The sequence below is a fragment of the Peromyscus leucopus genome, chromosome 15 (assembly GCF_004664715.2).
Source record: "Peromyscus leucopus breed LL Stock chromosome 15, UCI_PerLeu_2.1, whole genome shotgun sequence".
Classification (NCBI taxonomy): Eukaryota; Metazoa; Chordata; class Mammalia; order Rodentia; family Cricetidae; genus Peromyscus; species Peromyscus leucopus.
Genome location: NC_051076.1, coordinates 44552257 through 44578849, shown reverse-complemented (window position 1 = coordinate 44578849; position 26593 = coordinate 44552257).

The window sequence follows — 26593 nt, the reverse complement described above, 5'->3', positions numbered from 1 at the left end:
TTTTAGCTAGCAAGTCCATTCCTTCACGGGCATTAGAACCTACTTCAGGATTCTGGCATAGACTAAAGACCAGCTAAGACATCCAGCTTCATAGACAGAACAACTACTGGATTTTTGGACCTTTCTTTAGTGGAAAGTCATTGTTGGACTAGGTGGCACACAACATATAAGTCTATGAACCTGTGCACGTGTGAGAACACACACACACACACACACACACACACACACACACACACTCAATTTATTAGTTCTGTTCCTCTAGCAAACCCTGACTAATATAGGTGCCCAGTAAGTACTTACTGAATATTTGATTAATTAAGAAATGTGCCATTTGCTTGGTTATTGAATTGAAGATTTTGAGACGAGACTAATTTTACATGCACATGTCATAGCCTTTTATTTTATTTACAAAAAGCTCAAAAATATGAGATCACATATTTATTTCATATTTTCTCAGTGCCTTTCAGATTTCCTTACTCATAGAATGTATCATAATGCTATTTTTACAATGTTGGAAGTGGTATTTAAATAGTTGTTCTCTCATTTAGTAACTATATTAAGCACTCTTAAAGCCGGGCTCAAGCTATAAATGCAGAAGATAATACATAGTTCATAGGTGTCTTCTGAAGATAGGTATGTGTCAAAACTATAAACATATATACCTAGTCATTCATTGCTGCTAAATAAACCACCTCTATAATTTATAGTAGTACATTTTATAATTTGTGTAACTCATATAAATTGTATCCTTTATAATTCATATAATTTGATGTCTTATTTTGTTATTGCTGTGAAAAATACCATGACCAAAGCAACTTATAGAAGCAAGGATTTATGTGGAGCTTACAGTTCTAGAGTGATAGGCATCACCACCATCAGGGAGGGGAGTGTGGCCACAGGCATGCATGATGCTAGAGCATCAGCTGAGAGCTTATATCCAGATTGATTACAAAACAAGAAACAGAAAGAGAACATACGGGGAATTGTGTGGATCTTTTGAAATCTCAATGACAGTGACACACCTTCTCCAATAAGGCCACACATTCTATCCTTCCCCAAATAGTTCCACCAACTGGGGACCAAGTGTTCAAACATATAATAAAATGGGGGCCATTCTCATTCAAACCACCGCAGTGGCACCAACAGAAACTATTTAATTGTGATGTACTTGGTGTTTTAGTAACTAAGGATACTGGGGACCTCAGTTCAGAAGAACAAAATGGTAAGTGTGCACCCAGTCCTGAGAATAAAACACTGCGAGGGTTCTTAACTTTCATTTGAACAGTAATGACTTTAAGAACAGCTCTGATGTGTGTCCTATCTGAGGCTTGTGCTCCTGACAGTTTGGGGACTAAGACCCTAGAATGATTAGTTGGAAAGCACATGGAGGTTATGGGTTCTTAGGGTGGGGAAAGAAGATGAAATTTATCCTTACTTTGAGTCTTTCTTTGTTGTTGCTGTTTATGACCCCTAGGAATAAGTTTCCACTTACCTCACCTGCAATGAGTTTCTCTTTCCTTATTATATTACAAAGGAAAGAGAGGCTTGGGGGCCCACTCTTTTCTGTACCCATGCACCAAAGTGGGGTGTCCTAGTGCAGTTAGTTGTTCCATGAACAGAAACAGAGCCCAAAGCCCCTACTATCAAAGGGGCACACAGATGTCCTTGGACCAACTGAAGAAAGGAAGGAGGAGTCCCAGGTAGGAAAATCAAATCAAATGTGCCCCCTAATATCTGTGGAGACAAAGGTCTCAGTTTGAGGACCCTTTTTAATCATAGTATCCTTAAGGCTTATCAATCAACTTAAATTTTTGCTTTTCCCTGAATACTTTTTCTGTCTTTTAATCATTAACTGATTGAGAACAAGTATCTATCACCTTAACTAGTGTCAACATGGTCAAAGAGAGCCAGGTAGAAGATGTATTACTCTCCTGACTACCTCACATGCCATGTCAAGTTACTATGCCCATACTCTTTTGCTTAAAATACAAATTACTAAATCCAGCCTAGATTCCAAGGACAGGGCATTTAGATTCCATCTAAGAATGGTAGACACATTTCAGGACGGGTTGAGGAAGAAAGTTGTTATTACACCCAGTTTCCAAAAATGCAATATCTAAATAGAGCTTAGCATGTTTTGAAGTGACCAAACCGGTTTTATCATTATTCAAAAGGGTGCTATATAATGCATATGTATGGTACTTTTGCATTTGCCGGATGAATAATGGGTCTTGAATTTAGTATTTAGTGTGCATTTTGAGCTTACCTCCTGAGACAATGATTCAAACAGCTGGTTCTTCTCTTCTTCTTCTTCTTCTTCTCCTTCTTCTTCTTCTTCTTCTTCTTCTTCTTCTTCTTCTTCTTCTTCTTCTTCTTCTTCTTCTTCTTCTTCTTCTTCTTCTTCTTTCTATTTTTACTTTTTCTCTTGTTTCTGTTTTGCTTTGAGACAGGAGCTCTCTATGCAGCTTAGCCTAGCCTGCAACTCACTAAGCAGACCAGGCTGACCTCAATCTTGTGATGCACCACCTGCCTCTGCCTATTGAATGCTGAGATTAGAGGTGTGTATCCATAGGCCTAGGTGATTCTAAAATAGTAATTGTTGATTGAATATGACTGCTTTTGTGACCCTCTGTCTTCTGATCATATATTTGGTTTATTTTCAAACTCCAGTGCCATCTGGTACTTTTCCTAGAATCTGATTGAAGAGTTTGACATCTGAGCTCATTACAGTCAGTGCAGCTTCATGACCTCCATGGAATGTGAAGGGAGCAGTGTCTACTTCTGGGATTCTGTGCTATGTGTCTTCTCACTTCACTGGCAACATTGTGAAGATCCCTTAACTTTTCTGGGCTGGTGAGGACAGAATATTTTTCTTCAGATAAATTTGAAAAACGTCTGGATTTGTAACTCCATCTTTGCTTGTTTTCTGGTTCTTCAACTTCAAACCTGAGGGTCGAGATCAGCCCTTGTTCTTAGCTAGCTGTCCACCAAAACTACTTCTATAACCCCATCCAGTGCCAGGGACATAAGAATTATCTGTCTGTTTGCAAGGCTGCCTATTGATTGAAGAATCATTGATTGATATCTAAATTTTTTTCTTTTCTTTTTATTAAGAGATTTCCTATTCATTTTTGATATCTAAAACCCTTAATGGACATAACTTGATTGAACTCACCTACTTTGCATCTACCTGCCTAAGAGCTCTGAACTTACCATGTCCAAACGCCTCCTCCTCTGATTTCCATACCCGGAGCTGCATCCAGAAGCTCTTCTTTCCCCCTGTCCCTTTAACTGTTCAGGTTGATCATCTCATCATTCCTGCCTCCTCTCTCTCCTATGGTCCTGACGCAGATGGCAATTTTCTTGATATTGATTTTGAAATGAATATTAGTGTCCCTTTTTAATTAGTCTTTTAAATCATGAGTCTTCGTGCTTCCGCTGCCTTTCCTGTATTCTAATTTTAATTCTACTTTTAAAATAGGCACTAGTCTCGGACATTATATTTCTTTTATTCAAAGTCTTCAAATCCTTGGCGTCCAAGTTCGCGTCGTGGCCGTAAAGACTGTGGAAACACACATGGCTAGAGCAGCAACTACCTTCCTTTCTAAGTTGGTCCTGCGCTTGTTATCAGATCTACGCCGTCTCCCGCTTCCCAGATGTTGCATTGATTATTTCTTCACCTTCTGGGCAGCAGAACAAAAGTGACAAACACCTGGCTCTCCGGCCTGTAGGTCACTGTACAGATGTCACCTCTCCAGGGCGGTCTTCCTGATTGATCCTCCTGCTTGCTTCGGTCCCCACCACCTCATCATTCTTTATCTTCCCTCCGCGCTTTATTGGCCTACCTGCACATTTTCACCGTCCAGCGTGCTTGTTTCACTTACTTTGTCAACGTGGTTCATTCCTTGACTGGACAAGTGCGCGCTTCCTAGCGAGGGCTTTCCTGTTCTCTTTGTTCTCCATAGTTCCTACACAGGGCCGATCTCAGCTAGGTGGAAAAGTAATTTTAAAGTAATAAATACATTAATGGAAATGTTTGTTTAGTAGAAAATAGTACATTCAAGTACAATTAGTTTATCATCCAAAATGTATTTATAAAATTTATTCCGATAAGAACACCTAGTGTTAGATCTTTTTCTGTTGCACTTTATCTTGCTTCCCTTAGACCCGCAACGGGTTGCTTCTTGCCTTTTATTAACTTTTTTCAATCATTTCCCAGTGCAAACATGTGAGCTATGAGTCATTTCAGGTTTGGTTTATTTAGTTCAGTCTTCCTTTAAAATGCATTACTGATAAAAATAAAGATTCCAAGTATTGTTTTAGGACATATTAATGTATATTTAAAAAGATAACCATTTATATTTATATTGTGCATGAATTTGTGTGTGCATTTATATCTGTGTGTGTCACATTGGTGCCAGAGGAGGCTAGAAGAAAATGTTGGATCCCCTGGAACTAGAGTCACTGATGTGGGTACCCAGAAAAAAGCTCAGCTTTTCTAGAAGATCAGCAAGTGCTCTTAACCACTGATCCATCTCTCCAGTTTTAAAATAAAACTTTCCAAATATTTTTTAAACAAAATGTAGGAAAGTTTAGTGATTTCAGTTGTAAAACAGTTTGAGACTAAGGTAGTTCAGAGTTCTGGCTCAAATAAACAAATATAAATATTCTAGTCTTCTTAATATATTTAGAGCAAAAAATAGCTAAGTGCCCAAAATAAGACCAAGAACATAACTTAGCAGTCACCTAAACTTACAGTATTAACTACAGAGAACTGTGTGCATCATAGACATTCAAATGATAACTGGACTTTGTGATCATTTATTTCAAAGTGTATATGAGTGTATATACTAGTAACTATGTTAATACTGTATTATACACCCTTTTACAATTCTACCTCCTTTTAAATGCAGGGTTTATATTAGAAGGGTTGAGTGTGGAATTAAGCTCTGAGATTAGTTCCATGGTTTTGATAGGTTAACTCCTATTGTCCATGCTTGTTTTTCCTGATGGTATTCTAAGTGGAGATTTGGAGTTTCGATAACTATTTTGCCATGGTGTAACACAGTAGGAAAGTGCTGCAAGATGCTTGATGTTATTATCATTTTCTTTAGGTCTAAAGTACTCATTGCCTTTCACTTGGGTACTCTGGCTTTGTATCCCTTGTTTATTTCAACCCAAAAAATTGTATTTATTTTAATATGGTACTCATTCTTGCTCCTGTTTAACAGCAATGTATATTTTGTCCATTTTTCTTCTCCTATTGAACAGTTTTATTAAAGTATAACAAGCTTTACTTGCTTTTCTGGTTGCTGTGATAGAATACTTGTCTAAAACACCTAAAGGAAGGAAGAGCTTATTTTGGCTCCTAGTTCAGACACAGTTCATCACAGTAGGGAGGGTGTGGTGACAAGAGTGTGTCACAGACCATCATAGTTGGAAAGGCGTGGTGACAAGAGCGTGAAGCTGTAGATTATGTCACCTCCTAAATCAGGAAGCAGAAGAGGGTTGAATGCTCATCTTCATCTGCCTTCCTCCTTTTTATTTAGTCCAGTACACAAGCACATAGGATGGTGCCTCTCACATTCAGGATGGGTCTTCCTACCTCAGTTTATCTGATCTAGAGTCCCCCTCATAGACATCCCCGAGGCGTGTCTCCTAAGTGATTCTATGTCTTGTCAAGTTGACATTATTAACGATCACGCATACTATAAGATTTACATTGTAAGAGTACAACTCAACCATGTGAGTGAAGTTATACAATAGCATAACTTTCTTTGAAAGCATTTCCATTTAGTTCCACTGTGCCTGTTTATAGCTAATCACATCTTCCATATATAGTATGTCATTCATAAGTAAGCACATTTATCCTCAGTTTTAGGGTTACGAAGGTTTTCTAAAGAGGAGCTACTAAGAAAGAAATCACTCTTTAAAAATAAGACTGAACCCATAAAGCACACTGGTTACTTGATATTAATGCTCTGGTAGTGCTATACCTGTGAGTATCTGGTAGTGCAATACCTGTGAGATGTTTCCTGATCACATCTGATACATCCCTGTAGGTCTCTCTCTTGGATAATACTCTAAGTTTCCAGTGGAGGGAGTGGTCTACACAGTGATTATCTTGGTATGAATTGATAAGAGGGTATTATAATTATGAAAAGTGGAAAATAAACTAGGTTCTATCTCCTTGAAACTTATAGACTGAATGATGTTTGCTGATGGGCCTGAACTTCTCATCTATAAAGTAAGAAAATTTGGTATCTTCTTGATATTTTACAGCATTGTCGTAATAGCAGAGAAGTCTCTATGAAAATGCTTTGTAAAAAGTGCTACATGCAGAGGAGTTTCCCCACTCACCATTAATAAGGACCAACTGTGTTTACAGTTAACTCATTTTATCAAAGCTCCATAACTGAGTTGATGAATTAATACAGTGTTTTTATCTGTGTGTTTATAGACTCTGATTCATTAGGTCCATGACTGAAAGTAATTAACATCCATCTGAATTTCATTTTCTCATCACTCGAGTGACTGAAATCTTAATATTAGTAGTGCATGCAGAGAGTTTATTGAAATTTTAATGTAAGTCCATCTTTTTAAGTCTCAGAAATCTAATGCTTGACTTTTCTTGATGAAATTTTCTGAGAACTTTCATTTTTCCACTTGAGGGAGAATTTTAAGTTGCTAGTGGCACTCGGCAGGAATCATTCTACACAATGAGATTACAGTTTCGCTCTCTGTCAAGGTTAAAAGCTCAATACTACCTCGTCATACCAGGCAGAAGCAAGCTATTCGAATTGTCTTTAAGTGGAAAGAAATGGAACGGGGAGTTTATGAAATTCAGTCCCACTTTTCAGTCATCTTTTCTGTCACATTCCTCTGCTTTTGAATGGAAACATTATTGATAAAGCCATGTGAGCCTTGTATTACAGTTTTCTTTATCTTGTGCATGGCAGAGAAAAGTTTCATTGCAGGCATGTATCACAGAGCTTGAAAGGACTGAACATTTTTAGATTTTAAATTCCATTATTTCCTACCAGGGTGCCATACTTAGTGGTTAAATAGTCTTGGTATTGTTTGCAAAGAAAATACCCATTTCAAAGAGCTGAATTTGACAGTGTTGGGTGACATCATTCAAACAGGAGGATCAGGTGGGAAAGGGGAAGGAAGATGGGATTGAGGGATGGAATTAGGGAAGAGACAGCTAGAATTGAAGAGAATTTGCGGGGTGGTATGGAAACCTAAAGCAGTGGAAACTTCCTATAACATGTGAGCGTGGTCCTAATGAAGTCTCCAGATAATGAGGGAGATAGAACCCCAAACTGTCCATTTTTTGTCACCAAGTGAAGCTCCCAGTCCTGGGACTGAGTTTCATCCAATTGAATTGTTGGCTAAAAGGGTACCATGGAAATTCTCAAATAACCCAGGCTGTTGCCAAGACAAGAAGTTGCTCTCCACAAACTGACAGCAGGGCTCCATTGCTTAAGACAACACCCCCACAATTCATTGAACATGAAGAGGTCTATCAGGTGCCTACTTAGAACCTTCACCCCTGTGTTCTAAAGTTTATGACAGGGAAAGGTACCCTGCAGGCTGCTGACAGAGAATGGTAAACACCAACCCAACTGCAGAACCTTTGATCTACAGTCTGCCCTGCTTGCAAAATGTGCTAGGGCAATGGTGGCACAAACCTTGTGATAGTAACCAATTGATGTCTGCTTTTACTTGAGGCCCACTCCATGAGATGGAGCCTATACCCAACAGTGCTTGGATGACCAAGGCTAAAGACTAGATAGCCCAGAGACCTACAGTAAAACCAAATACTCCTATTTTTTAAAGTAACAATAACATGATTCCTAATGATACTCTACTACTCTACTCATGGATTGGTACCCCATTCAGCCATCATCAGAGAGGCTTCATCTTTAAGCACATAGGAACAAATATAGAGATCCACAGTCGGACATGACACAGAGAGACCTTGCAACACACAGCTTTACAGGAGGTATCTCCATCAAATTACTCTCCTCAGAGCTAAATGAACTTCATGGAAGAGGAGGCAGAAGGAGTAGGGGTGACAGAAGGAATAGAGGACATTACGGAGCAAAATCCTCTAAAGCAATAGAGTAAAGATCTTATGAACACAAGAGACTGAACCAGAAAGTAGAGGGCTAACATGGGTCTATGCCAGGTCTTCTGCAGATACATTATAGCTTTCAGTTTAATATTTTTATGGAAGTCCTGAGTGTGTGAACAAGTGGATCTCTGATTCTTGTGCCTGCTATTGGAGCTCTTTTCCATCTTTTGGTTACCCTGGCTAGCCTTGAAGTGATGATTTTTTTTTGTTTTATCTTATTATATTTTATTTTGTCATGCATGGTTGTTACCTCTTAGAAGCCTGTTTTCTAATGAGAGACAGAAAGGGAGTGATCTGGAAGGGAGGGGAGGTAGGGGGGGACTTGGAAGAGTAGAGGAAGGGGAAACTATAATCAGGATGTATATTGTATGAGAAAATAATCTGTCTTCAATTAAAGGGGAAACAAAATGAAAACCCCAAATAACAATAAAAAATACAGATGATAACAACCCTTGTCTCTTTGTTCATTCATTAAGCTAAACTGTGAAGATAAGCATGGTAGCACATGTCTCCAGCCTCAACTCTTGGAAAATAAAGGCAGGAGAGTCAGGAAACCAAGGTCATCCAAGGACACAGGAGACTATATCTCAAACAAAAAAAGTATGAAAAAAACCAGTTTGTAATCCCAGAACTCAGGGCAATGTGTGGGTAGGTAAGAGAGGTGAGAGTTCATGGTCAGCTTCAGGTACATGGTAAGTTTGAGACTAGCCTGGGCTGTGTGAGACCCAGTCACCAAATCAGGTCAAAGCTAAACCTGAGAAGAATAATTTAAAATAGAACTTTTTCTCTCTTTTCTTTGTTCAATGCTACATTAAGAAAAGCTTTCAGGTGTGGTGGCACATGCCCATTATCCCTACACTCAGGACTCTTGAGGTAGGAGGATTGGTAGTTAATGGACAATATGGGCTACGATGTGAGACTCTGTCCTGAAAAATAAATAATAAAAGATAAAAGTGTGAATCTACCCCTGCCAAAAGGGTTTTCTGGGTGTGTTGTCACATTTAATCTCTGCACTCAAGAAGCAGAGGCATGCGGATCTCTGTGGGTTTGAGGCCAGTTTGGTCTACATAATGAGTTCCAGGCTAGCTAGGGACTACACAGTGAGAACCCAGGATGGGTAAGAGAGGAGAGAGAGAGAGAGAGAGAGAGAGAGAGAGAGAGAGAGAGAGAGAGAGAGAGAGAGAGAGAGTCCTTTCCTTAGGATTTCTTATCCATATATATATTCAGTTCATTCTAATTGTATTCATTGGTTTTTAAAATATTAATTTATAAACAAAATGTAAATCACTTCCTATCATTCTCAAAAACTGTCATTCTTGGTTTCACACAACATGTGATCTGATACTGTTGCTGGAGGGCTTCTCTCCAGGTTCCACCAAACCCCGCAGTCCCACAACCCAAGTATAAAATAGTCACTCAGATGCTTATATTACTTATAAACTATATGGCCATGGCAGGCTTCTTGCTAACTGTTCTTATATCTTAAATTAATCCATTTCTATAAATCTATACCTTGCCACGTGGCTGGTGGCTTACCGGCGTCTTTACATGTTGCTTGTCCTGGCAGTGGCTGCAGTGTCTCTCCCCCCTTCTTTCTGTTTCCCCAATTCTCCTCTCTCCTTGTCCTGCCTATACTTCCTGTCCGGTCACTGGCCATCAGTGTTTTATTTATATAGAGCTATATCCACAGCATGATACTGCTGTCCTGATGTCTAATTTTCTGAATTTGACTTGATCCCTTATACTGTGAGATTAAACTCCAATTGTTTAAAAATGGTTATCATTATCATTGGGACAAAAACATTAATACTCATGGTCTCTTCTTCTTGGAATGTTCATCATCCTAATCATGCCATAGTTGGTGTTACAGTTCAGTTTCCCAGGAAACAGACTCTGAGGTAAAAGTTAGGATGTAGAGGGTTCATTAGGAAGTGCTTTCAGGGTCAATCTTATGCAAGGAAGGAAAACATGATTGTGTATGGGAAAAGATAAGCTATAACACAGAACAATAAAGGCTTCAGGTAGCTTCACAGGCTCTTTGGTACTTAGGAATTGTCCAGAGTGGGTGGAGGGTATCAGACGTTTGTTCTTCATCATTATTTAATGTAAAATACTCTGGTAAGGGTGTGAACTTTCAATATTTTAACATTTATTTTATTTGTTTGAGAATTTTGTATTTTGTATTTACATTTATACATTTCCATTCTATATACTTCACCCTTCTACTTCATATGTACTATGAAGAGCAAATGTGGTTGCTCTCTCTCTCTCTCTCTCTCTCTCTCTGTGTGTGTGTGTGTGTGTGTGTGTGTGTGTGTGTGTGTGTGTTTGTCTAAAGTGCTAAGGGTCATATCTAGGGCCTTCCATATGCTAGTCAAATTCTTTTCCTATGACTTACACCCTCTGCTTGTGGAATTTGGTTTAGTTTCCAGTTTAGGAGGTTTAAAGTTCATACAGCACAGTATCGACTCAGCAAGCCCCACCCTGAGTCTGTCCCCATATTTCACTGATGGTAATTTGAGTGGCATGTGTGGAAGCAAGCAAGTGACTGCATATTGAACCTAGAACAGAGAGATGCTGAGTCTAACAGTCGTCTTGGAGAGCATGAAAAAAATAACCTGAACACTTCCCATTCATTATTTCCTACCTCTTGACGATCCACTCCACTTCTCTACAGTGTCTCTACCTTGAGATCAAGCTTCAATCACTTGGAATCATGGAGACCCAAACTAGAACAATAATTCCTATCTGTAGGATTTTTCAGCTGTTCTTGGACACTATATATTCTTGTTGAACATTTTCATCACCAAAGCAGTCTTTTTTTTTTTTTTTTTTTTTTTGGTTTTTCGAGACAGGTTTCCTCTGTGTAGCTTTGTGCTTTCTGAGCTCACTTGTAGCCAGCTGGCCTCGAACTCACAGAGATCCCTGCTCTGCTCCGAGTCCTGGGATTAAAGGCATGCGCCACCACGCCCGGCCCAAAGCAGTCTTTTGACAGCAATAATTGCATGCATATTTTGTAGAAGAGCAATTAAGGCTAGAGCTTCCTTCTGATTTACTTAAGGACACTATTGTGGTTTAAATGTGAAATGTACTCTATAAACCCAAGGGTTTGAACACTTGAGCCCTAGTTGGTGTCTTTTTGGAAGGTTCTGGAACATTTAGAAGTTCACTGCTTGCTTGTTTTTTTCTTTTTCTTTCTCTTTCTGTTTTTTCTTTAAATAAGATTTAATATCCTGGCCCCCATTCCCATCCACCCTCAGCTTCCTATTCTGCCAAGATGGGAGAAGATGAGGAATCTCCGCTGCCTGCTTGAGCCATCGTGGACCTGCCCACTGCAATGCCTTTTCCTCCACAGCAGACTACATCCTTTCCCAGTGCAAGCCAACACCTGCTCTTTGTCTCTTTAGCTACTTACTGTAACGTGTTCTGTTATGACAACCAGGGAAGTACCTAACGCATTCTTACTTGTTTTGGAAGGACAGGGGTGGGATGACAATACCGAGCCTGGAGCACCATTGCAGCCTGGTTACTCTTCTGGGACTGCCTCTCTTCCTCCCGGGTTCTTGTGAATCTGTGCCTCTGCTTCGCTCGTCTTTGATGCTTATTCAATATGGCTCTATACATAAATCTTTGTTCCTTGTACTTTCTCCTAAATTCTCAAACTAAGTCAAAAAAGTTCTCTTATTGAATTAAAAACACTCACAATTCTTTCTTCTCTCATTTATGTTTAAGTAGTAAGTGAAGGATTCACTTTTACATCTACTGTATTTAATGAGGAAGGTCATATTTCATAGTCACATTTGTGTCAGGCCTTCAGTTTGGAACGTCCTCAGGCTCAGGTTTGCACTGATCATAGTTTGTGAAGCACCATGTAAGCAGACAGCTCTCTCTGAACAGTCCATGGGCACTGGATCCAAGGCACTCAAGCACATGGCTCAAATATTATTTTGACCCACTTGTTTATAAATACCATGTATAGTAAATGTTTGAAATCATGCCAGATTATCAGAAATCACCTGGAGGAATTCCAGACTTTTCAGCCATGTCTCAGGATTCTGAGTTATTCTCTTTACATGGAAACCTAAAACCTGTCTTCATCTGAGTACCTGAAGAATTACTGGAGAACTTCCATGGCAAGGCCATCCCTGCATTGTACAGCCTTCTTCCCCAGGGGGTAGAGTGAATTCATCACTTACTTTAAAAATATCCATGAAAAATTAACACACGCTCAGGGAGAAACCTGCTGATGAAAATGAAATGTCAAGAGAATCGTTTGTGTTCCTGCTTGACAAGCCTGTTGAATATAGACTTGCTTCCTTCTTTCACGAGTTCTCCACATATGAAGTGACTAATTCTCTCTAATTATATGCTATCAGAATGAATGATCTGATAAAAAACTGATCCTAAGTTAGATTAAGATCAAGTAAACAGTTAATTACAGTTTCCACCTGGGCCAATGCCTTATCTGTCGTCCAACTCCTGCTGTTGCTCCTGAGAATGAGATAAGATACATTCCTATAGATCAGGGACAGGCCTTAAAGGTTAGGGCATTTAAAAAAAGTCCCACAGCTCTATGCTCTGTCCTTTCTAATGACAATACATGATTTCAAGCTTTCTAATGGTGGTTTTAATCAGTTTACTTTAAAATAAGAACATAGGCACTTCCAATATTATTAAAGTACAAAAAGCAGACACCGAGAATCAATTGATTCACTTTTACTCCATGAGCAGCAATTGCACTTTTGCAGTGTGTGTGTGTGTGTGTGTGTGTGTGTGTGTGTGTGTGTGTGTGTGTGTTGGATGTATTCATGTGGATGTGTTCCGAATCTTCCACTATTCTGCAGATTATTATTTTCAGTCCGAATAGAGCCTGGATCCTTTCCATGTGAAGACAGCAGCTGCTCTCTAGATCCCCCAGGCTGTAGGGCGACTGCTCTTTCTTTTTTTACCTTCAAAGTTTTCTCCGCAAGCCTGGCCTTGTTTGTATTCATCGTATTTACTTGTCCAACCATCCAGGGACGAGTGTGGTCAAAGGTGAGGTGCTACAGATGTCACCATTTGCATTACTTGCAGTACCCCGAAGGGCTGTTGCTTCTTGTCCTTTGATCTCTCATTGTAGAGTGAAAATAATCCTTCCTGTGACAGATGGATCACACATATTATCACCAAGTAGGCTGTAAAACAAACATGAACATTTTCCTTTTTAATTATTGATCATGGAGTCATCTCAACCTCTGGACACTTGTCAGGTGATCTGAATGTGAAGTTCTTTAGTTGCTAATTCATCTCATTTCCTAACAAAACTAGTGGTTTCTATTGTGCTGCATATCTTGGAATCACACCCAAATTTAGCCAAAATGTTTATATCTTATGAACATTTATCAGGTACTGTATGTAAATTGGTGCTCAGTTGACATACACCTCTTCTCATATCCCAAGTCATATCAGAGTTTCCTCTTCACTTATCCTGAGAAATTCTGACTAGAAGATATTTTTCTCATTTTCTTACACACAGAGATTCTTATCCCCTACACAAATATGCACACTCACATTCATTCATATAAATCACCATTTCCTCAACTTGAACATAATATTAAATTTTCTTGGGGATCTTTCTTTAGGTAAGGAATAAAGACCCACATATTTTATGGTGATATATTGTGTACCCCAATAAAGCTTACCTGGGGATCAGAGGACAAAACCAGCCACTAAATTAGACATAGAGGCCAGGCAGTGGTGGCACACACCTTTAACCCTATCACTTGGGAGGCAGAGATCTGTCTGTGAGTTCAAGGATCTCTGTGAGTTCAAGGCCACACTGGGCTACATGAGAGAAACAGAACCAGGCAGTGGTGACACATGCCTTTAATCCCAGGAAGTAATGTGGCAGGACACAGAAAAGTATATAAGGTATGAGGAAACAGGAACTAGCCCTCTTGAGGCTGAGGATTTCATAAAGGTAAGCTAGTGGCTGGCTGTTCTGCTTCTTTGATCTTTCAGCTTTCACCCCAATATCTGGCTCTTTTTTTTTTTTTAATTATAAGACCTTTTAAGATTTGTGTTATATATTTTAATATATATTGAGAGAAATAAAACTTCATGATTTCAATGACTATTCTACACTAATAGGAGAAAGGACTTTATAACGCCTTTATTTTAAAATTATTTATTTATTTATGGGGGCAGGACACACATGTGCCATGATGGGTGTGTGAAGGTCAGAGGACACCTTACAATGTTGGTTCTCTCAACACTCCAGGGAATCAAATCCAGGTTGGCAGGCTCATCGACAAAAGCAGCGCCCCCCCAGCCATCTCGCTGGCCTGGAAGGACCCTTTTTTGATTTGTTTATTTTAATCTATGACTTCATAAATTTATTCTTTTTGACATATACTTTTGCACATTGAAAACAAAATTTTAGGTTTGTTAATTCTATAAAAGTTCATCAAGGTTAATTTTAGAATACATTCTGCCTTTGTAAAAGAAATAAAAATAACTCCCAGACGTGGAGTTCCTTCATCATCTTAGAAAAGAGAATGACAAATTCTTTATTGTTGGCAACATACCAGATTGGATACTGTTCAAATGGAAACATGAATAATCATAACAACTTCTTTCCTCAGAAATAGTTAATTCTTCTTGATATATGTCTCAATCAGACTTTTCATCCCTGTGACAAATTCAGGGAGATTTGAACAGAGGAAGGATTTATTTTAGCGTGGTTCCTGGTTCCATGGCTATGAGCCTGAGGTAATGAAGCAGAGCATCATGGAATCAAGTCATGGAGGAGGACAGCTGACTTCCTCATTATAACTAGAAAGCAGAGAAAAGCACAGGGAAGAGCTGTGTGCCAGATACACCCCTACACACACACCCTCATTGGCCTTCTTCTCTCAGTGAGGACACACACCCTAGCAGACCATTCAGTATGAAACTGTAAATGGATTAGTCACTTGATAAAGGCAGCACTTTCATGGTCCAGTCACCCATCAATACCACACCAGCTTGAAATGAAACCTTCATTCAACGCATGAGCATTTGGGGAGACACATCATATTTAAGCTTAATGATGCTCAGTCATATCAGAATCTGTCTAGAAATGCGTTATTATGTGTATTGTGGGGCCATTTCTCCAAGGAGTACCTACTACCAATAATTTATGTTTTGCCACTCAGATTTGGAGGTATATTATTGCTTTTGTACTGATTTAATCATTGTTTTTATTTTCCAATCTACTTTATAAAAACCTTGCCAAATACTACTTATTTTTTTTGACAAGCTTTTTCTGTAAAGGTCTGTATAGTAATTATGTAGGCTTTATGAGTTAGATGGTCTCTGCAGTAAGGTGTAGCACAAATCTTAAAAGGTCTTATTAATAAAATCAAACCCAGAGCCGGGTATTGGGTTAAAGCTGGAAGATCAGAGAAGCAGAACAAGCCACAGCCACCTCACCTTGCCAATTCCTCACTGATCCTGTTTCCTCAAACTGGAAGCCTCTGAGTCCTCATCCAGAATGAATCTCAGCTGAACTGCTGTTCAAAAGCCTAAAAGCTTAACCAGGATCTAGTTCCTGGTTTTCATGCCTTATATATCTTTCTGTTTCCTGCCATCACTTCCTGGGATTAAAGGAATGAGTCACCAGGCCTGGCTGTTTCCAGTGTGGCTTTGAATTCACAGAGATCCAGACAGATATCTGCCTTTGGAATGCTAGGATTAAAGGTGTGAGTGCCACCATTTTCTGGCCTCTATGTCTATCTAGTGGCTGTTCTGTTCTCTGACCCCAGATAAGTTTATTAGCGTGCACAATATATTCGGGGAACACAATATCACCACAGTAAGGAGTCAACTTCACATTTTTAGTGCGATGGCCACCATAGGCAATGACCAAAAAAAATGAGTGTTGCTTGGTTTCTGTAAACAGTCAACAGTTTTGAAGATGCCTGTGCTAGCTCAACGATGTTCACAGTAACTATTGTATGGATTGTTTATCATCAGAACAGTCTGGTCCACAGAGCATACCAAGTAATATAGTCTGAGCTTTGGTTCTATTTGTGAGCTCCTGGAAACTCTGCCACTTGCATTTACATTAAATTGCATTTCCCTTGAAATAAAGAAAAAATTCTGATTTTGCCGTGACTGTTGCAACTACATTCTAAATAAAAACAGATGTCAGTTAGCTATCATTTATTTAGCAGCTGTAACAGTCCCTTTACACCTGATGCAATTACTACTCCATTTTTCATTTCCTTTATTAATGTAATACTCAAGTTATGCTTGTTTTAAAAGGAAAATAAATGCTATATCTTTAACTTTTATAGAAAATTTCTCATTAAAAACATACTTATTTGGTGATAAGTTTTCTATTTTCTGTCAAATGAAGCAAAAAAAAATTGGAAAAAACACTAATGCATGTTTGCCAAATACTCTATTTATTCATATCAAAAGAATCATTAAAGTTATGCTACATCACCACAATAAGTTATGAAATTGTTTCTTTTCACTGTCTAGTTTGGTGAAGTGTTAACCAATGGGTGAAAAATATTTGCAAGCCAATAATAAAATTTCTACTACATTTCTAGCCTTCTTCAACCAATAATAGACATAAAACTTTAAATGTGTAAAATTTGGAGATATATCCTTTCTCTATTTTTTGGATGCACATTATAGACTATCTTTTTAAAACTTGAACTGTTGTATGATTTTCTGTACTACATAATCCTTCTCACTTAGTTAATTTTAAAGTGGTTGTACATATTAGCCATTCAATTTTGAATTTCTTTTTTTAAACCTACCTATGACAATTTAAGAAAACTCACATCATCTGGAGATCATTGTGATAAGTGTAATAAGCTATCCCATGAAAGACAAATACATGTTTTCTCTCATATGGGGTATAGTAGTTAATAATAATCGTCAACCTAATAGAATACACAGTTGTCTAGGTAACAAGCTTCTAAGCAGGCCTGTGAGGGATTATTTAGTTTTGGTTAAATTGAGATGGAAAGATTCACCCTAACTGTTAGACCAAATGTTGTAGTTGGCTTTCTGTTGCTATAAGAAACACCATGAACAAGAGAGCAACTTGGGGAAGAAAGGGACTGATTCCTTTTTACAAGTTTTAGTCCATCATTGAGAGAAGCCAAGGCAGGAATTCAAGGAAGGAGTTTGAAGTAGAAACCACAGGAAACCACAAGTGGAACACTGTTTACTGGCTTGTTCCAAGGCTCCCTTTCAGTCACCTTTCTTATACAGTCCAGACCTGCCTGCCTGGGCATGGTAGTGGGCATGGTACTGCCAGCAGTGACTCGGTCCCTCCCACATAAGTTAGCAATCAAGACAACGCGTCACAGACACACTCACAAGCCAATCTGGTGGAGGCAATTCTTCAATTGAGGTTGTCTCTTTCCAGATACGTCAAGTTGTCATCAATATTCCTTAACACACCACATGAAACAGAAATGGAGCTGAGTGCAGCTAGGGAGCACTTGACATCATTTGCTTTCTGAGTACAAACACAATGTGACCAGAGGCCTTATGCACCCACACTGCCATGACTTCTCTGCCATGGTGGACTATGTTGTCAAACTGGGAACAAAAAGAAACCCTCCCTTCCTTCAGTTGATTCTTTTGGAGTGTTTGGTCACAGCTAAAGAAAAGTAACTGAGACATACACAATCTATATCTAGACAAAAAAGACACGACAGGAGACAGTAGTCTATTTGGGAGGAAGAGGAGGGGTAGAAGGAATAAAAGGCAGCAATAGGGAGGGTAAATATGATCAATGTGTATGATATGCATGTGTACAGATGGCACTGTGAAGCCTGCCACTCAACATGATGAAAACATACTAATAGAAAATGCCTAAGTAAACTGCTTAAATGTCTAATGTTACTCTTTCATGAATTGTGAACACTAGATTGGTGGGATGTTGTGGCAATTCTTTGTAAACAGACAAGCTCATATCACACATTGTGTTTGTTTCTATTTTAAAAAAATTATAAATACTCAAAATAAACAGGAATCCCTTATATGAGCAGTGCAGCAAATTTCTCTTTCCAACAAATCATGCAGAATATATACTGCAAGTCTTGGCTTCGTGTGGAATTTGAGATGTGAGAGAAAGTGTCACAAAAGATAAAACGTTATTTGGCAGAAACATGTATTCATTTCCCCATTAAGCACTTATTGATCCATTATTCAGTGTTAAGAATTTCTATTTAGATAACCTAAATATAACAATTAAGTTTGATTGGATTCCATGAATGCACTTTAGAATTTGAATTTAGGTTTTCATGGCTTTTATCAATTTAGTCACATACAAGCAGAGATGTTTCATCATATTCTATTTCCTAGCTTCAACATTTCAAGCCTTTCAGAGCAAAAATGAAAGATTATGAGTGTACTACATTTCTGTAGCTCTTTTATTTCCACCCCTTCCTTAGCTTGCTTTCATGTCTGTAATAAAAAATTTGATCCATTTTGGATTTATGAACATTATGTTTTTCAGATTGACCTACCCTGTGACTGAATTTTCCAATGAAACCTGATCAGGCTGTTATATTCCATTGCAGCTGGGCACCTTAAATTAGATGGAAGAAACAGAAAACGTTACTAAAGGATATGCTGACTAGATAAAAAGTGGGTTTTACCTTGTTTCATATTTTGTGAGCACATAAGCCACTTTAAAAGTTTGCAAGTCTTTAAAGCATTTGCTCTAGATATTTCAAATGTGCTAAGGTGAGAGAGTTCAGTGAGCACTTTCAAACATCTTGTGAAGGAATTTTTGATGTACGATTACATTAAGGAAAGTAGGCAGAGATTCAGGAATGAGTTGGAAAGAAACCAAGAAACTAGATTTTCTTGCTTGAATTTTGAAAAGATGATAAATTCTGGCCTTTGTGTTCAGATTGCCTATGAAGTGCTGGTAATAATTAGTAATCAATTAATGTTGGGACTCTGAACTTACACAATTTTGATGAAGTTAAAGAGACTTTTTTTTTTTACTCAGTTCATTCCAAATTGTTAAATGTGAAATATGTTTATGACCATGTAGAAATCAGTATTGTGCATTGCTTCCTATGGCTGTCTTGAGGGATAGCATTCATACTGATGAAAATAGCTATGTCACTTGGGTTTGCATCTCACACCAGTAATCTATTACCTTGATGACCTTGGACAAGCTTCCTCCTGTCTCTCGGTGTTCATTTTATCTGGGGAATGGACAACAGTGAACTCATATCTAACTGTGAAGATTAAATATTGAATACATATAAACTACCTAGAATTATTCTTGGAAGCCTGAAGGCACATAAGGACTTCTGTTCTGCATCTTCCTTCAGGGAAATTATTATTATTAATGTTAGTTTGGAATCTGTGTTGCATGAACATTGGAGTTCACATTCCAAGACTGAAAACCATTGGTCCAAACTAGTAAGTTCACTAAGTTGAATTTTAATTTTAGAAAAATTTCTTGACAGTCAAACAATCATTTATAAGATAATATTCTCATTGTTTATTAGTGAAAACTATATATGATTTATTAAAAATAACTCATCCCCCCTTTTTTTTACTTCTGATTAGTTATTAAGTTATCAAACAAATCAGGGTATGAAACTTATTTTATGAACACATGCAGAAGGCTTTCCCACTTAGCAATGTCTACAGAGAGAAACCAAAACTGGTCATTTGGAATAAATACTTTTAAATAGAAATAATTTTATTTTTAGTTCTACCAGCTGTCCCACCACTCCTACCCTGTTACCCATTCTCATTTCTTCTCCCCTTTTCTCCTTCTCCTCTTTACTGTGGATATCGTTTTTTATTTATGTATAAATAAAACACTGATTGGCCAGTGGCCAGGCAGGAAGTAGGCGCGACAAGGAGAGGAGAATTCTGGGAAGTGGAAGACTGATTGAGGGAGACACTGCCAGCCCCCACCATGACAAGCAGCATGTGAAGACACCGGTAAGCCATGAGCCACGTGGCAAGTGGGATGTCGGACTGCTGCTCGCAGGACCTGGAGAGAAGCTCTCCAGCTACACCTCTTTCTCTTCCTGAGAAGCTCTCCAGCTACACCTCTTTCTCTTCCTGAGAAGCTCTCCAGCTACACCTCTTTCTCTTCCTTGCCTCTTTTCTTTTTCGTCTTTAGCTGTAGTGTGCTTGTGAATTCAGTTTTCTGTGCTGTGGGCTGAGGATGCTGCATTGGGGTTCTGTATCCAAGGGCAATGAGGAGTAGAAATGTTTCTGAATTAGTGTTTATCATATGTACTGTATAGAAGAGTCTCAGTAAATATGATCATTAATAAATGATCTCATACTATAATGTGCACTGTATTTTGATCAATTATAATATGTTAAAACCATCCTAAATTATAAAATGCAACGTGTGTCATACTTCCACAGAACATCGTTTTAGTAGCACACACACTTGGCTTATTGTTTTGATATTAAAGGTTGGTTTTCCTGAGCATTTCCATTGTTAAAGTAGTATAGTACTATCTGGAGAAGCATCCAATCTAAATGTTTAGAAGCTTTTGTCCTACATCATAGTAAGACATAAAATAAGGCAGACATAAACAGTTGTTTAGCTTTATTATAATTAGTTCTGAAAAATATTGGTATGTATTATTGAGCTTCAAAAGTCTACTTGCAACTATATAATAACATGTAGTCAGCACAAAATGTTCTTATATAAATAACATCATTTTAGCGTTTCTTTAAATGAATGAAATTGAGCAAAACCATATTATTTCAATTTTTGCAAATTATTTTGCCTTAAAATTACTACCACAAGAACTCTCCTTTAGATCATATTGAAGGCTCTGGGTTTTAAAAACTTCATATTCTGATATAATATTCTAGTAATAAAGGTAAAATGTCATAGGAGTTCTCATTTTTAAATGGCAAAAATATGACCACAGGAATTTCATAATTATTTTCATTCATTCTTATTCTGTAAGAAGTTTCTTAGCAGAAGTGCCAAACTTTCTATGACTCCAGAATACCGATTCCCTTAATACTTGTTTTCTGTTTCAGAATCCAGTTAATTTTTAAAGATGATCTACATGAACTTTAGAAGACTGTATTGATCTCACTGGAGGTTCCTACTTTCTGTACATACCCATATAATTAAGATGTTAAATTATGTTATTTGGATATTATATATCTATGGATCTGTTAATAAATACATGCAATTCCTAGAAGATAATTATAGCTTTCCAAGGGTATAATTATCAGATTGATTAATGTTAGATACATAGTAAATATATCATCTTCTATTTTTCAGTTCTACTAGTTTTTACTTTACATAAAGTCATATTATTAGTAATATATAGTTTTAGAAGGATAAATATTTAAAATTAAAATCAAACCCTCTCCTTATGTTTTTTGTTTTCTTTTTCTGTTCACTTCAATATTTTTAAGGTCTTTTAAACTGTTGGCAAGAAAATATATCAGACATAAATATGAAAAAAACCATTTGCCAATTGAAAGTTATTTATTTTAATGGGAAAATATTTTAAAATTTGTTGTGTACATTGTTTTCCATACTGGTAGATTCAATTGGGAAACCAGACTATTTTCTGTTTTGCCATCTCTTTAAAACAATTATTTATTTTTTTCATTTAAAGTCGGAGAAATTTGAATAATATAGGTGAATAGCCTACTCTTATAGGAATGCTGGTGATTTCTGTATCAGTATGTGTCTGTGTGATATATTTTGGAATATATTTATTTTTCCCTTTTATTAAACTAGATTCTTTTCTTATACAATATAATCTGAATACAATTTCCCCTCCTTCTACTCCTCTCAGTTCCCCTGGCTCTGACTCCCACCCAGATCCACTTCCTTTCTGTCACCCATTGGGAAAAAAAAAGGTTCAAAGAGATAACAGCAAAACATACCAAAATAAAATATAATAAGATATAACAAAAACCATCTCATTGAACTGGGACAAGGCAACCTAATAGAAGGGAAAAAGCCCCAAGAGTAGGCACAAGATTCAGAGTCCCACTTGTTCACACACTCAGGAGTCCCATGAAAGTACTGAATTGAAAGCTACAGTGCATGTGAAGGGGACCTGGTGCAGACTTACATAAGCCTTGTGAGTGGCTGTGAGTTCAAATGAGTTTTGCTCGGTTGTTTTAGATGGCCTTATTCTTCTAGCATCTTCTATCCCCCCCATCTCCACTAACCCTTCTGCCTCCTCTCCCATGGGCTTTCCTGAGCTCTGAAGTATGGGGTCCTCTTTCCCTCTCCCCCTGTGGGCCATCAGTCCGAGAGGGGAAAGAGGCAGAAGGGGCAATAGAAAGCTTTTTATGCGGCCCATGAGCATGAAAGGAGGGAGGCCTCTGGGAGACAGACTTCAGTACATCAGCTCAACTTTATTCCAGAGTCTAAGGAATATATAGGATAGGGGAGCCCGGGGACAAACCCTAATTTGCATTAGGTGGCATGCTCCTATCCCAAGGCTTAGTGTGTGACCGCAGGGTCCTATAGCAGAGCTCCTAGCACAAGTCTTCTTAGCAGGGATCTGTGCCAAGGGATCTGTGCTAAGGGTCAAGCTAAAGATGAATCAGACATCTGGTTTTAGGGATAGCTTTTAGATAAGGACAGTCCTCTAGGCCCAGGGATTTTCTCCAGACAAGGGCAGGTAGGGAGTAGGAAGCCTTGCTGGGGAGGGAGGGAGGGAGGGAGTTTCTATACTGCTAAGCTTAGAGAAAACTGCCAGGCTATGGCAGACTGAGACCTCTAACCAGCCAGCAATGTATTCCAACACTAAAGAGACAGATTTGATGGGAGACATCTCATTTAGAGCTGTGTGTTCCAAATAATAACATATTTATTGTGTTTTTAATACCAAATAAGATATACACTGCTTATAAAGTAGTCAGTTATTTTGTCCTATTTAGTAATTCATTTGTATTTGTGCTTTTTTTTAGTATCTGAACTTTATCTGATGCACTTCTCTAGAAAACTATTTTCTAATTAATTTTTTGAAATTTATTTTTGAGAATTTCATACATTTTTAGAAGATATATATATCATATATATGATATATATATGATATATATATATGATACGATATATATATTCCTCCACTCTACCCTTTCTAAGTTTCCACACATCTTACCCAACACACCCACCTCCCACTTCATGTCTTTTTTTTCCTAACTCACTAAGTCCAGCTGGGGCTTCCCTTGTATGTATGGGTGTGGAGCCGTCCACAGGGGAGCATGGGAAAACCAGCAGTGGTGATACTCACAAAAGAGAATGATCTTTCTCTCCCCTATCAACTGCCAACTACTCTTTGTTAAGGATTAGGTCCTTGAGACCTATCTTGTCTATGTTGGGTTTCTGGCTGGCTTGAATTTATGTAGGTCTTATGCAGGTAACCATAGTTTCTGTGAGTTCATGATTGTTGTAGCCCGGTTATCTCCAGATGATGTCATTATACAGTCCGGTCCTCCTCTGCATCCTCTGTCTCTTAAAATTTTTCCACTCTTCTATAATGTTCTATGAGCTTTGTTGGCAGTGGAGTTAATATAGCTATCTGGGATGAGCACCCAGTATTGTATCCCCATAAACTGCTGTCCACTTCAAATAGATGGATCTCTGACAAAGACTGAGAACAGCCCAGGTCAATGGGCACTATGTCATGTGGCTTGAGTCTGGGAACCCTGACTAGAGTTGGTGAGGGAATGAAGAAAAGACAGGCAGACACACACAGGAAAGCTAAGGTCAGGGGTGCTGTGTGTCTGCTGGAGTTGCATGCACCTACTCCAGCTTGATGTATAAACAGGCATGGTGCTGTAGTGTGATAGCTGAGAGCTTTACATCCTGATCCACAGAGTTTGAAAAGTTTGTTGGTTACAGCACATCTCTAGTGTTGCTGGGTGGTATCTGTAGATAAGCAATCTCCATCTTTGAACATCTGGGAGGATGAAGCTGAGGTTGTTAGTTTTTATATACACTGGTCACTTGCTCACACTCAGACACCGAAGGAGAGTTTTACCATTTGTCTTGAGTGAGCCTGGGCCACATTGGGAATGGCTTTGCCAATTTCTCGTGTTTGAGGCCTCAGAGTCCTTGACATGTCTGTGTCCAGGTCAACACGACACATTTGTCATGGACATCACTCATTTAGGTCTTTCTCTGCTCAATGAATATAGGTATAAACATAAATATTCACAAGGAAATTTGAGAGGATGACCAGTTAGCAAAATAACAACAGTAAGTTCTACCCTAGTGCCTGTGACTTCCTCAGGCATGGCCTTTTAACCAGGATTACAACACCATCCATGGAATTCAGTTCTATGGAGCAAGTCTCAGATCTGACCAGAAAGCAATTACCACTATTGCATCAGTAGGCATATTTTGGGAAGGTTGGTATTATAGTATGTAGTATTCAGCTCTTGGTAAGACCATTGCTACCATTTTTCTCCTCAGCAGCCTTCATAGTACCTTATGGTATGTCAAAGCTAGCTAACGGAGAAAATTGAACTGAGATTAATTTCTTTATGTCCTACAGCCAAAGTGTATGGGTCTTACCATGTAGTCATGGTGGATTCTTTTAAATAAATTAACAAATGTGGCCAAACATTATGCCTTAATTACTGTTCTATTTCTGTGAAAGGAAACCATGATGAAGGCAACTCTTATAAAAGAAAGAATTTAATTGGGGCCTTGCTTACAGCTTTAGAAGGTTAGTTCATAATTATCATGGTGGGAAGGAAACAGGCATGATGCTCTAGTGGTGTCTGAGAGCTTTACATCCTGATCCACAGGCAGCAGACAGACAGACAGTTTGTGTGCTGCTGGTGTGGGCCTTCAAAATCTCAAGCTCACTCCTAGTGACATACCTCTTCCAACATGACTCTACCTCCTAAACCTTCCCAGACAGTTATAACTGGTGACTGTGCATTCAAACACATAAGCTATGGGAATCATTCTCATTCAAACCACCCCACACGGTACACATGCCTAAAATCCCAACCTTTAAGAGAAGCTGAGGCAAAAGAATCACAGATTCCTATCCACTCTAGGCTACCTGACAAGACCTTGTCTCAAAGGTATTAAGAATAAAATTTCTGGGAAGATTGCTCATTCTGAAAGCATTGTACAAGCATGCAACCTGCGCTTACTCCCCTAACCCATACAAAAATCCGGGCCTGGTGGCAGAGGCTTGTGATTCCACTGCTGAAGAGGCAAGGTGATCTTGGTGCTTGCTGGACAGACAGCCTAGATGAATGATGAGCCCTAGACCACAGAGATGTAAAATATATATTAGTATGTATGCTGTTGTGCCATAGAAACAATGTAATATATAATTTTGCAAAGCTAGAAGAGATGACTTGGAATGCTTTTTTATAAAAGAAACATAAGTTTGAGGAGGTGGATATACTTATCTTTATTTTAACACAAACAATATCTAAATGTATCAAAATTCCACATAGTTACCTGCAATTTTATACATTTTTTAATTTAATTTTTAAATTTATTGTTTGTGGCTTTCACATCATTCATCTCGATCCCTTTCATCCCACTCTCCCTTCTTATCTGCTTTCTGCATTTGCAACTCCCCCGCCCCCAAATAAACTAAACTAAACTAAACTAAACTAAAATTTAAGAAAGAAGAAGAAAACAAAAGAAGAAAAAAATCTCATTATGGAAGCTATAGTGTGACAGAGTGAGTCACACAGTAAACCCGTTAGTCCATATATCTTTATTTGCAAGTGTTCATAGCAAAGAGTCACTGGTCTGGTTCAAGGCCTCTGGTTTCTGCTACACTGTTAATACTGGGACTCCTCTTGGATATCATGTTGTTGCTCTATGTCATGGAGGTCTTGAAGCTTTGGCTCTGCAGGACCACCCTCTTCACATGCTCCAGCAGATCACAGAAAGGGGTGGATGTTGGGGTGAGCCAACTCAGCCCTGGTTCTGTGCCTGGGTGGTTGCAGGGTTGGTCAGCACTAACTCTCGCTCATCTTTACTACCAGGGTGAACTCTCTCGCATTGTCCTGGCTAGTTTACCTTATGCAGCAAGGAGCAAGGGGCAAGGGTCAGGGCCCCGTTCTGCTTTCCCTGCCTCAGGACTGGGTGCGGGACCCTGAGGTGCAGGACCTACACTCTTGAGTGCTACAGCTGGTGAGCGGCAAGGACAACTTTTCCACTCCCATAACCTCAGGGCCAGCTCTCCCACCTGCTACAGTGGCAAGGGGCCCGAGGTGGATGGGTCTGGGTATCTGTCTCTCATTCACTCCAGCATATGGCAGATGAGGGTTGGGACCAGATCTCCCACACTCACGCTCTTGGACCAGCTCACACTCCCTACCCCCGTTAACAGGGTCAGCTCTACTGTGCTGCCTGCCCGGGTGAGGTGCAGGGCATGTTTTCTTGAGTGCTGCAGCTGGTGAGGGGCAGAACCAGTTCCACGTAGTTTTGCAGCCAGTGAA